Here is a 13,434-nt window from a genome sequence, read left to right as displayed (position 1 = left end):
TCTTTCTTGCTTCCTTTCTTGCCATGAGATCTCTGCACACACGGGCTGCCCTTCCCCTTTCAGCATGAGTGGAAGCAGCCTGAGGCCCTCACCAGAAGCAGATGCCAGTGCCACATCTTGTATAGCCTGCAGAACATTGAGCCAAATAAGCCTCTTTTCTCTATAAATTATGCAGCCTTAAGTATTCCTTTATAGCAACACAAAAAGACTAAGACAACTCACATTATGCAAACCTAGGAGACTGACCTTTGGGACATCTGGATCCTTGGGATGAACAGGGTCTGTACGTGACTTTATTTCAGGTGTTCTGAGAACTGACTACTGCAGAAGAGACACTAATTGATTGGCCAACTTCCTCACTAGAAGAAACTCTGGCTTTCTTCAGATATTAGGCAGCCTTGTGCTCAAGAAAATGGGCCCAACCTCCAAATCAAGACAGGGCCAAGCCAAACATGGATATCAGGTTCCTCTTGTCAGTAGCTGGGCTAGTGGTGGTCATGTGATCCAGTACTGAGCAATGAGATGGCTGGGAAAATCAGTGGGGAGCTTCTGAAATATGGGAGATGTTCCTTCTTCCTCCCTCTCTGGGAGTTGTCATGTGAGAGGCTGAGCATGGCAGCCATTTTGTGATGATGTGGACAAGAGACTCTCACAGAAATCAAACAAGGACCCTGAGACAGCTAGGCTGCTGCTGGGACAGGTCCTGGCATCACCTACTTCTGGATTTTGTGTTAAATGAGACCAATAAATGTCATACCTTTTTTATACTTTACTAAGAAGTCACAGTGGACAAGAACTTGGGTTCTGAGTGGGCTTAAATCTCTGCTGAGCCACTTAATACCAGGGTGATTTGGGGGCATTTCTCTGTGCCCCAGCTTCTTCACCTGTAAAATAGGATAACGGATAATAATACCGTCTCCCTCATAGGGTTCTTGTGAGCATTACATGAGTAAATATTGTCATTCATAGTCAGTGGAGGAAACAGAAAAATGAGTATTTTAGGTTAGTCTCATACAGTTTCCCAGAGGAAAGAGACATTAACTCAGACTATGGGAGGCAGGGAAGGTGATGCTGAATATGGGCTCTGAAAGGTGAATAGAAGTTCACCGTGTGGGTAAAGAAGATGGCTGGGGTTGGAGAAACATTCTAAGCTGTGGAAATAGCAGGAGCAAGGCCCCTGTATCAGATATCTCGTGCTGTGTAACAAACAACTCCAAGATGTAGTGACTTAACACAAAACTATTTTATTATTTCTCATGGCTTTGTGGATTGGCGCTTTTGGTTTGTTTGTGTTTTGAGATGGAGTCTCACTCTGTTGCCCAGGCTAGAGTGCAGCAGCATGGTCTTGGCTCACTGCAACCTCCACCTCCTGGGTTCAAGCAATTCTCCTGCCTCAGCCTCCTGAGTAGCTGGAATTACAGTTACCTGCCACCACGCTTGGCTAATTTTTGTAATTTTTTTAGTAGAGACGGGGTTTCACCATGTTGGTCAGGCTGGTCTCAAACTCCTGACCTCAGGTGATCCACCCATCTTAGCCTCCCAAAGTGCTGGGATTACAGGCGTGAGCCACAGCGCCCAGCCAGGTTGGCGCTTTCTAAAAAGCTCATGAGAATGAATAGCTCTCATAAGAACAAATAGAAAGAGAATGGAGCTTATAGCTGGATGGTTCTGCTGCTGCTCTCACTTGGGGGTCTCTCATGCAGCTGCAGTCAGATGTTAGGTGAGGCTGGGACGTCCACGATGACTTCATTCATATGCCTGGTGCCTTGGTAGGGATGGCTGGAAGGCTGCATTCAGCTGTAACATTGGGAGGGCTGAGCCTCTGTCTCTTTTCATGTAATTGCAGGGCTTCTCACCTTCCATATGGTTTTTCCACATGGTCCCTTCCAACAGGGTAGCCTGGCTGCCTACACAGTGGTTCAGAGCTCCCAAGAGCACAAAAGCAGAAGCTTCCCGACCCTGTCAAGGCTTAGGCCTGGAACTGGCATTACTGCCACCACATTCCACTGGTAAATGCAAGTCATAAGGCCAAGCCCAGAGTCAATGTGGAAGTGAGCTGAGCAAAGCATGGATACTGAGAGCAGGTTCCCTAGGGACTGGCTATCACTAAGCCAGAGGTTGGAAAGTTTTTGCTGAAATGCAGGAATGTGGAAAGGAGTGGTGGGTAAGGAAGCTGGAGAAACAGGGCAAGGGTCAGAAACTCGTTTCTGTGTCCTACCATCCCCAGGCTTGTGAGAGAGGAGAGGCACTGAGGAAATCTGTGTTAACTGAGTGAACAGCCTTTGCCTTATCTTGGGAGTTTGCCCTTTGTCTCAGGCAATGAGTCGTGAAGGCTTATAAATAGGGAGTGACATGGTCAGACTTGTACCTTTAAAAGTCTACCCTAGTAGCTGGGGGGATGTTGGATTGAAGGAGGGATAAGACTTGGGGAAAGATCAGAGCGGAGGCAGACGAGATCAGGAATGGGTGGAAAAGGGCAATGGAGAGGCGGTAGGAGAGAGATCAGTCCCCACAGGGCAGAAGAACTGGATTTTAATGAAACATTATCTTAGGAGGATCAGTTAATTAGCTCTTGATCTCTGTGGCTTTGATTTCCTCCTTTTGCTGACTCGCCTCCTTTCCATTGCGTCTTGGAGTTCCCAGGCTCCTCTGTGGGAAAGAGATATTAGTTTACCTCTAATTGCTCTGCTGGAAGCATGTGCCTCCACCCATCTCCACCCTATGGTGGAGTGGCTTAGTAGGGATGGCTGGAAGGCTGCATTCAGCTGTAACATTGGGAGGGCTGAGCCTCTGTCTCTTTCCATGTAATTGCAGGGCTTCTCATTTTCCATGTGCATTTCATCATTGTTCGGCCACAGACCCTGGAAGTCAGTGGCTTTGAAGGTCCAGGCCACAAAGAGGCTCACTGGCTTATCTGTCTTCCTCTGTGGGGACCCTCTGATGGCACTCACCTTTCCTCCCAGGGAGGTAGCCCAAAACAACAAGCTAGGGATTAGCACAGAGCATTACTGCAAATGCTAGGTGGTAGATGGGTGGAGATGGCTGGGTGGGCAGATAGATACATGGATAGATTAGAAGTGTGGACGGATGGATGACTGGCGAGCGAATGGTGGATAGATGCATGAATATTTGGGGTGGATGAGGGAGTAGTTGTGTGGGTGGGTGAATGGGCAGATAGATGGATGGGTGGAAAGACAGATGGTGTATGGATGGGTGGATAGATGGATAAATGGATAGGTAGGTGGATGAGGAGGTAGCAAGATGGATAATGGATAGAATATATGAATGAATGGAAAGAAAGATGGATGAGTAAGTGGGTGAGTGAATGAATAGATGAGTGAGTGGGTAGATGGATGGGTGGGTATGTAGTTGAATAATTTGATTGCTGAGTATATGGATGGATGAGGGGATGATTAGGTTGATGGATAGGTGATAGGCAAAAGAAAGGAAGGAGAGATGGGTAAATGTTTGGGTTGGTCAGAAAACTAGGCTCAGTCAGACACACTGGGTATGTGCCTATAATTCCAGATACTTGAGAGGCAGAGGTGAGAGGATCATTTGAACCCAAGAGTGCAAGGCCAGCCTGGGCAACATAGACTCCAACTCTAAAACAAATTTTATTTAATTTAGAAAATGAAAATGAAGAAAGAAAAGAAAACCAAGTTCATCCACTTACCAGGAACTTGGGCCAGGAAACCCAGGGCTTAATAAAGACAATCAGGCTAGGAGAAAATAGAACAGGCACTAGAATCAGACATCTGTTCACTCAAGTATCATCTAACATTTAATAGGTCTTGTTTATATCAGAATATTCAGCCTGAGAGTGAAAGAGCTAGAAAGAATCTTAAATGAGATCAGACACATGCAAAGCATTTAGAACAGGGCCTGGTATACAGGAAGTGCTCAATGAATGTTAGCTGATATTGTCGTTGTTAGCATTGCTACTACTCTTCCCTTAATGAGTACTTACTACTTTAAGGCAAGGTGTGAAACACTTTATATGCATTATCTTTTTACTTCTTTCAGCAACCCTGAGAGGAAGATTCCATCATTATCCTGTTTTTAATCATGATTATGATGATTATTTTGGGGTGTGACAAAAGAGAGATGGGTGAGAAGACTGGAGTCCAAGCTGATGGAAAAATCCCTCAGGCTGCTGGTGATTTGTCTGGGCAGGGCCACAGCAAAGACCCGTTGTCCTGAGTGACATCCACTTAGAGATGTAATGATTTTCCTTGAGGCTTCAGGTACCCCTATAACCACCCTCATAAAGCAATTATTCTTACCCAGGAATACATGGGGGAAGGGGGATTAATTCGCCTTGCTCAGTGCCCAGATGTGCCAAAAAAACCTGAGTAGGATACTCAGTGGGATTATAAATGAATGATGACAGGTATTATGGAGTCCAAGAGAAAGAAAAAAACTTGACTTCAAGTGAACACATCTCTTGCCAGCACCTTTTAAAGGCTATACCACTTGTATTTACATGGACGAATTGGGTTGACTTGACCTCACTCAGCCTCTAAGAAAAATCTGAACACTTCTCAGCAGAGGATGTCTGCAGAGAGGATTGAGCAGAAAACATTTTGAGAGAGCATTGGCCTGGGAGTTGGGTGCTTAGGTGTTGGTACTTGCCTGCCCACTCACTGGCTGACCACTAGGATCCTGTTCCCCTAAATCAGCTTTTTATTTCCCTATCTTTAAATGAGTTGGCTGTACTTGAGATATTTTATTTTATTTTTATTTTTTTGGGACAGAGTCTTGTTCCGTCGCCCAGGCAGGAGGAGTACAGTGGTGCAATCTCCGCTCACTGCAACCTCAGCCTCCTGGGCTCAAGCGATCCTCCCACCTCAGCCTTCCAAGTAGCTGGGACTACAGGTGCACACCACCACACCTGACTAATTTCTGATTTTTTGTAGAGATGGTGTTTCACCATATTGCCCAGGGCTTAATAAAAAGTCGGCTCAGCCATCCGCCCACTTTGGCCTCCCAAAGTGTTGGGATTACAGATGTGTGCCACCACAACTGGCCTGTACTTAAGATCTCATTGGGATGGGGTGTCCCTTCTCTATAGAATATTCTCCTTTTTATTACTCTTTTTGCCTTGTTTCCTATAAGTATATATAAGTATATATAGGGCTCAAGTAGATTACAACTGCAGTGGCTCATGCCTGCAATCTCAGCACTTTGGGAAGCTGAGGTGAGCAGATTTCTTGAGCCCAGGAGTTTAAGACCAACCTGGGCAATATGGTGAAACTGCATCTCTATTATCATAAAAATACAAAAATTTTCCAGGCATGGTGGTGTATGCCTGTGATCCCAACTACTCAGGAGGCTGAGGTGGGAGGATTGCTTGAGCCCAGGAGGTCAAGGCTGCAGTGAGCCGTGATGGTGTCACTGTACTCCAGCCTGGGTGACAGAGTGAAACCTTGTCTCAGGAAAAAAAAAGTAGATTATAACCTTCTCGTCAGTGGAAAGAGGATTATATCAGTTGAGCTCTTTTGGATGTAGATGACATAATGACAACTCAACTTGGCTTAGGTAAAAAGAATTTACGAGTTCACATAACTGGAAAATCCAGGGGCGCCCAAATTTCCCCTATAATGGCTTTATTTCTAGGTAGTCTCTCCTCTTATGTTGGCAGAAAATTGTTAGAAATGAAGGCTATGTGCCTTCAAATAACTCACAGTCTTTTCATTCAGAAAGTGAAAATTTTAAATCATGCACTGTGCAGTCTGGGGAAACAGAGAGAGGCAAGACAACCTCTTTGGAGTCCCTTGGCCTTTGCATACAAGAAGCACAGACTCAAATTTATACCAGGACCAGGCAGGTAACATAAATAAGAAGAGTGAGGCCGGGCACAGTGGCTCACGCCTGTAATCCCAGCACTTTGGGAGACCAAGGAGGGTAGATCACTTGAGGTCAGGAGTTTGAGAACAGTGTGGCCAACATGGTAAAACCCTGTCTCTACTAAAAATACAAAATTAGCCAGGCTTGGTGGCATGTGCCTGTAATCCCAGCTACTTGGGAGGATAAGACAGGAGAATCACTTGAGCCCAGGAGGTGGAGGTTGCAGTGAGCTGAGATCACACCACTGCACTCCAGCCTGGGTGACAGAATAAGACTCCATCTCAAAAAAAAAAAAAAAGAAGTGACTTGAGTGAGGGGCTTTAGGGAAAGGTGGAGACTGTAGCAAACAGGAGAGCATGTCCTGCTTTAAAGGAGCAGCTGTGACTCAAGGGCAGCCACTACTCTGTGTCAGCCATAATTGCCATGCCACACAAGAATGTGGTTCCAGTGTTAATCAGATCCTTTAATTTTTCAAGTGATGCTGCAAATCCATATTTTATGTAAACTCTTCTGATGTTTCACTGTTGATTACAATTTTAAAAAATATTCTCATGGTCAAACAACACAAGTCCACAGTCCACCAGCTCATGCCCTCTGCTATTTGGAATAGGGATTGCCTAGAGGGCTGGAACACTGCTTACGTACCAGCCATTTCTGTTTTTTTTGTTTTTTTTTCCCCCAGTAACTTTTGCAGAATAGCCATTCTTTTTTTTTTTTTTTAAGATATATACAAATGTCAGTTGAGATACTGAGATCTTAAATGATCTCAGGGGGTCTCCTCATCAAAGCCTTGGTGATGGGGAGGGGCCAATAAGAGAGGTCGTTGTCGAATTTATTTCTGTATACCTTATCCCAACAAATAGAACTGGATACCTTTGAGATCAGAGATGTGTCTTATTCATAAGCTTCTTTATTTGTTTTATTTTTAATTTTTGTGGGTACATAGTAGGTGTATATATTTATGGAGTACATGAGATGTTTTGATAGAGGTATGCAAAGTGAAATGAGCACATTATGGAGGATAGGGCACCCATCCCCTCAAGCATTTAGCTTTTGAGTTACAAACAATCCAACTACATTCTTTATTTAAAAATGTTCACTTAAGTTATTATTGACTATAGTCATCCTCTTGTGCTATCAAATAGTAGGTCTTATTCATTCTTTCTATATTTTTATCCATTAACCATCCCCACCTCCCCCTCCCCAAGCCCTCACTACCCTTCCCAGCCACTGGCAACCATCCTTCTTCTCTCTCTGTCCATGAGTTCAATTGTTTTGATGTTGAAATCCCACCAATAAGTGAGAACATGTGATGTTTGCCTTTCTGTACCTGGCTTATTTCACTTAAAATAATGCTCTCCAGTTCCACCCATGTTGTTGCAAATGACAGGATCTCATTCATTTTATGGCTGAATAGTACTCCATTGTGTATATGTACTACATTGTCTTTATTCATTCATCTGCTGATGGATGCTTAGATTACTTCCAAACCTTAGCTATTGTAAACAGTGCTGCAATAAATATGAGTGTATATTTCTTTGATATACTAATTTCCCTTTTTGGGAAGTATACACCCAGCAATGGTATTGCTAGATCGTATGGTAGCTCAATTTTTAGTTTTTTGAGAAACCTCCAAACTGTTCCATAAGCTTCTTATATGTCCTCAAATAAGAGGGTTTATTTATTCATTAAAAAACATTTGTCAAACAGCTACTTTGTAATAGGGATTGTGCTAGCCACTGGTAAACAGTATGGTGGACACTATGGGCTGCCCACCCAACTTCTGTCTTAATTTCTTCCTTATTAAAGGAACTTGAATTTTGTTAATACAGGAATAATCTCACCCTATGGGGTGAATCCTGTTCCCTTTGCTAGTGATCAGCCTAGGGGTGGCTATATGACCCAGTTCTGGCCAATGAAATGGTAGGGGAAGTTGATAGTGGGAGGCAGGATTACAAAAAAAGAGAGAGAGTGAGAGAAGCGAGAGTTATTTTGGCCACCCTTGTCACCTCCTCCTTCCTGCCTTTGAATATGATTTTATGAAGATTGATGCCTGGTATAACAGCAGCCATTTTGTAGTGATGAGGCAACAAGCCTGGGCATGAAAAGCCCATATATATAGGGAGGCAGAACAAAAGGGTGGAAGAAATCTGGGTCCTTAATAACAGGGTTGAGCTGCTGAATCAACTTTCATGCCACCCTCCTCTTAACTTTTTATGTGATATAAGTAAATATCTGTATTCTTTACGTCTCTATTAGTTAAGCATTCTGTCATATGAGATGAGCAAGACAGACCAGCTCCTGCCCTTAGGTAACCTACAGTTACCAGACAATGAGAGCTGGTGATGACTGAGTGCTTTCTACAAATTCCTTATAATAACCCTATAAAGCAAGTGCTCTTTTTATTACCACCCTGTATTTCAGATGAGAAAATTGAGGCTCGGAGAGGTTAGGGCACTAGCCCAAGGTCACTCTGCAAGTAAGTAATAGCACCATTCTGACTCCAGAATCCTTCCTCTGAGCCACAGGTCACACTGCCATCTGAGTCATTTTGCACTGAATCCTTGTTGAGTAAATAAATGGACAAGTAGTCACAACAGGGCTGTTAGCTGAAAAGTGACAGAGCCATTCCCACTGCCTGCACTTGCAAGCTCCAGGCGTACCCAGATGTTCTTTATCTGAATCTGGAGCCACACTTTGTAAATATCGGGCCACTAGTGGGGAAGAATCTGAGTGATGTGGAATATCTAGCACTGGCCTTGGGCTTGGGGACCTTTGCCTATCATTTAATTAATCTAAGGTTTCTCAATCTTGCCATTATTGACATTTGAGCTGGATTTTTTTTTTTTTTTTGAGATAGAGTCTTGCTCTGTTGCCCAGGCTGGAGTGCAGTGGCGCAATCTTGGTTCACTGCAGCCTCCACTTCCTAGATTCAAGCAATTCTCCTGCCTCAGCCTCCTGAATAGCTGGGACTACAGGCATGCGCCACCACACCTGGCTATTTGTATTTTTAGTAGGGACAGGGTTTCACCATGTTGGCCAGGTTAGTCTCAAACTCCTGACCTCAGATGATCTGCCCACCTCAGCCTCCCAAAGTGCTGGGAATACAGGCATGAGCCACCGTGCCCGGCTGAGAATTCTTTATAGTGGGGGGCTGTGCTGAGCATTGCATGGTGTTTAGCAGAATCCCTGGCCCCCACCCACTAGATACCAGTCTCCCATCAGAGACTTGTGGCTGTGAAATTGCCCAGCCATCCTTGCCACTGTCATCCCAGTCCAAATCTCATTACCTTTGCCCTGGACAATTGGAGAAATCTTATCGTGGGTTTTCCTGCCACCATTTTTTATCCTCAAATACTTCATAGTGCACAACAGCAGCTGGAGCCATTGCCTCAAAACATATCAGTGCATGGGACTTCTTTGCTTAAAACACTACCATGGCTTCCCATCACAATTAGAAAAAACTGAAACTCCTCCCTTAACCTTGAGAATAAAATCCCAACCAGGCACTGCATGGCTTGGTCTTGGCATCCATCTGTTCTTAGAACACACCAAGCTCACTCCCACCTTAGGACCCTTGCTTATGCTGTTCCCTTGCCTGTACCTCCTTCCTCAGAACTTCACATGGTTGGCTTTTCCTACCCGCAGGTTCTCAGCTTAGACATATTGCCTCCTCCAGGAAGCCTTCCCTGAATACTCTATCTAAAGTTGCTGATGTCTCTCTCAGTTAGGCTCTATCGCTTCCTCCCGTTTACTTTTTTTCATTGCATTTATCACAAGCAGAATGACTTATTTACTTGATTATTAACTGTATCTCCCACAAGAATATAAGTCCATGAGCGCAGTACTGTCTATTTTATTTACACTGTAGCTCCAGTGTCAAGAGTAATGCTTGGTACATAGTAGGTGCTCACTAATGGTTGGTTGAAGAATGGCATTTCCAGACTGGGAAACACCTTTGCCTTCCATCTAACTCATGCAGGGTTTCACAATCTTGCAACTATTGAGATTTGGGGCAGGAGAATTCTTTATAGTTGGGGCTGTCCTGGGCCATGCATGGTGCTTAGCACCATCCCTGGCCTCTACACACTAGATGCCAGGACAACCACTCTCCCTCTCTCCTGGAGTTACGACAATCAAAAATATCTCCAGACATTGTAACATAACCCATTTGTTTAACAAACAAACAGACATAATAACATCAAAATATCTGTCTCACTCATTTTTGTGGGGAAATTGCTTTGCTTGGCTTTCCAGCTGATTGGAAGATTGGCCCCAGGTTTCTTTGCAGGGACCTGTCTGTCCACATTTGTATTAGTTAGGGTTCCTCAGGGGGACAGAACTAATGGGATAAATGCAAATATGAAAGGGAGTTTATTAAGGAGAATTGACTCACACAATCACAAGGTGAAGTCCCACAACAGGCTGTCTGCAAGTTGAGGAAGAAGGAAGCCAGTAGTGGCTCAGTCCAAGTCCCAAAACCTCAAACGTAGAGTAGCTTACACTGCAGCCTTCAGTCTGTGGCCAAAGATCTGAGAGCCACTGGTGTTAAGTCCAAGAGTCCAAAAGCCAAGGAACTTGGAGTCTGATGTTCGAGGGCAGGAAGCATCCAGCATGGAAGAAAGATGGAGGCCAGAAGACTCAGCAAGTCAGCTTCTCCCACCTTCTTCTGCCTGCTCTATTTTAGCCACACTGGTGGTTGATTGGATGGTGCCCACCCACATTGAGGGTGGGTCTGCTTCTCCCAGTCCACTGACTCAATTGTTAATCTCCTTTGGCAATACCCTCACAGTCACACCCAGGAGCAATACTTTGCATCCTTCAGTTCAATCAAATTGACACTTAGTATTAACCACGGCAACATTCCTCAGGGGTTTCACTGGGTAGAGGAGCTGTGGATAGGCTTTGGTGGCAAATTGGTGATCAGGATTAGGAAATGAGTGCAAGGGAAGAGAAATTGTCCCATAATAAACTTACTAAAAAGTGTGTAGAGAGCATTAAAGGTCCACAAATAGCCAAGTGTGCCCTAAAAAGGAACAAAGAAGAGAGGCAAGGGCTACAGGCACTAAAGCACACTATAAAGCCATGCTAATAAAAACAGGACCACAGTGACATAAGCACAAGAAGCCCAATGGAGCAGAGTGGGGAGTGCAAGAGGCTTCATATGACAAAGGTGGCCCACAGATCAGCTGGGGAAAGGACAAGTTATTTCATAGGTAGTTTTCAGAAAACTAGACAACTATAGGGAATGAATGAAGTTGGCTCCCTACCAAATCACACACACACACACACACACACACACACGATTGGTTAAAGACCTAAAGTAAAAAATAAAAATATAAAATTAATAAACAAAACTGTTTGCAACTTAGGGGCAGGGGAGGACTCAAACAAAAACTTTAAAAGCACAAACTATACAGCCAAAAATAGATTATCCTGATCATATTAAAAACATTTCTGCTTAATAAAGGACACCATAGGCAAAGTTAATAGGTAGGTGACAAAGCAGAAGAAGATATTCACAACGTCTAAAATCCACAAGGGACTTAAAATCTGCATTATACGAAGGAATCCTGCAAATCATCAACAAAAAAACAGGAATCCTGATACAAAAATGACCCACTACATGCACAGGCGATTTATACAAGAGAACAACAAGCATATGAAGAGAGTCTCAGACTCATTAGTAATCAGAGAAATGCAAATTTAAATATACTGAGATATTACTTTGTATGCGTTAGACTGTCAAAACCTAGATATCTGGATAATACCAAATGCTGGCTGGGATGTGGAGCTATAGGAACTCTCAAGCACTGCTGGTGAGATGCAGCCTGGAACAGACATCTGTAGGGAGACTTGGGTGTGCTTAGTTAAATTAAGTGCATACATACTCTGTGATGTGTCAATTCTGAACCTGCAGGAAATGTTTTTTTAAAAAATCATCACACTGGCTCATAAGCAGACATGTGAGAGGATGCTCGTGGATGCATTCATTGTGGTGGTGGGAGTTGGAGGTCTTCTGGGTGAGCACATAGCGGGTGGACAGTGGAAAGGGGACATGTGTCATCGTGAACAACTGTGCAGCTATTACAAGCAGCAGACTGGGTGTACCCACAGCAACGTGGATGGATCTTAGAGAAAAATAAATAGAATGTGATGTATAACACAAACCATATATGTAAGTTTTAAAGTGCACACAAAACACCAAACACAGTTTTCAAGAACTCATACAAACAAAGCAATATACAGGCCGGGCACAGTGGCTCACTCCTGTAATCCCAACACTTTGGGAGGCCGAGGCAGGAGGTTCACTTGAGCCCAGGAGTTTTAGGTTGCAATGAGCCATGATCATGCCACTGCACTCCAACCTGGATGACAGAGTGAGTCCCGATCTCTAAAAGCAAAAGCAAAAACAAACCCAAACAAAACAATATACGGTTGACACATGACAACCATTTCCTATGGGCTAGAAGGGGTAGTGGGAGGGGAATGCAGATAAAAGAGAATTAAAAAATGAAAAAACAATACAGAAGAAAAACAAGTAACAAGGTTTTCTGTCTGTCCCTGGCCTTGGCAAGAGAGGTGTGTAGCTCCACGAGGACAGGGACCATATAAATTACTCACCCTCAATTCCCAGCACCAACACCCATGCTGAGGCACACAGTAGATGCTCAGTAAACATCTGGAATGATTCCATTAATCATTAGATGAATTGATGGAGAAAGGACTTTGCAGAGAGGCTGCTCTGGTATTTGGATAGCCTGTTGATTTTGGAGTCAAACAAGAGCTTCCCATATCTGGTTGTGCCAGCACTTGCCAGCAAGATATTGGGCAAGACACCTTCTCTCGAAGCTTCAGCTTCCACATCTATAAATAACCTCATCTCTTATTTACAGATGTGGAAGCTGATGGATGTTATACCTTCAGAGGACTACTTGTAGTAGGTGACCAACAAACATTTATCTCCACTCCTTGGTTATATGGAGTAGAGAAGAACCACACTTCTAGGTGTTATTTTAGCTGTACCTGGAAGGCACCGTAATGCCTGCAGTAATGCCTGGAAATTTCACCATTATAGAGTCATTTTTTCTCTCTCATCAGGAAGGATTTATTGTTTTCTGAAACCTCCTGTGGGAATGCCCAGATCTCTGGGGAAAAGTTGCCTTCAACAGATTAGGCTTACAGAGGGGCCAGCTGAGAACCCTTTCTGACCCTAGGAACACCAGCCTGAAGCAGGAGGGAATGTGATTGTTCACTGTATCTCACACCCCAGGTCATTTGCACTTGCTGTTTCCTCCACCTGGAATGCCCTTCCCTCATTCTCCCCATGGCTAGTCCCTTCTTATCTTTCAAGTCTATTAATCTCCTCTGAGACACCCTTCCTGACCACCCTGTGTAACACTAGCAGCTTGGTCTCTTTCCACCCCACCATGATGTTGCATTTCCTTTATAACAATCACCATAGCCTGAAACTCTCTCTTTAAAAATGCGCTTTTTTAGTTACCTGTCTTCCTCCACTGGTCTACAAGCTCAGAGAGGGGGGCAGGGCTGAATTAGGGCAATAGGTCAAAGGTTAGGTTTTAG

The 13,434-nt window shown here is 44.0% G+C and overlaps 1 long non-coding RNA gene across 1 annotated transcript in view; it reads right to left on the bottom strand.

The window, feature by feature from the left end:
* Nucleotides 1–2,518: 2,518 nt before the first annotated feature.
* LOC134760767 (uncharacterized) overlaps nt 2,519–13,434 on the bottom strand; it is a 37,035-nt gene continuing 26,119 nt past the window's right edge. Inside the window, exons 2-3 of the long non-coding RNA XR_010138723.1 lie at nt 3,677–3,722; nt 2,519–2,649 (exon numbers count right to left, since the gene is read on the bottom strand). This is a non-coding gene — a long non-coding RNA (uncharacterized LOC134760767). The remainder of the gene's footprint in view (nt 2,650–3,676; nt 3,723–13,434) is intronic.

This window comes from Pongo abelii, chromosome 21 (assembly GCF_028885655.2).
Source record: "Pongo abelii isolate AG06213 chromosome 21, NHGRI_mPonAbe1-v2.0_pri, whole genome shotgun sequence".
NCBI classification, from domain to species: domain Eukaryota; kingdom Metazoa; phylum Chordata; class Mammalia; order Primates; family Hominidae; genus Pongo; species Pongo abelii.
Note: the sequence above shows the minus strand (reverse complement) of the source record. Positions and strands in the feature narration are given on the sequence as shown.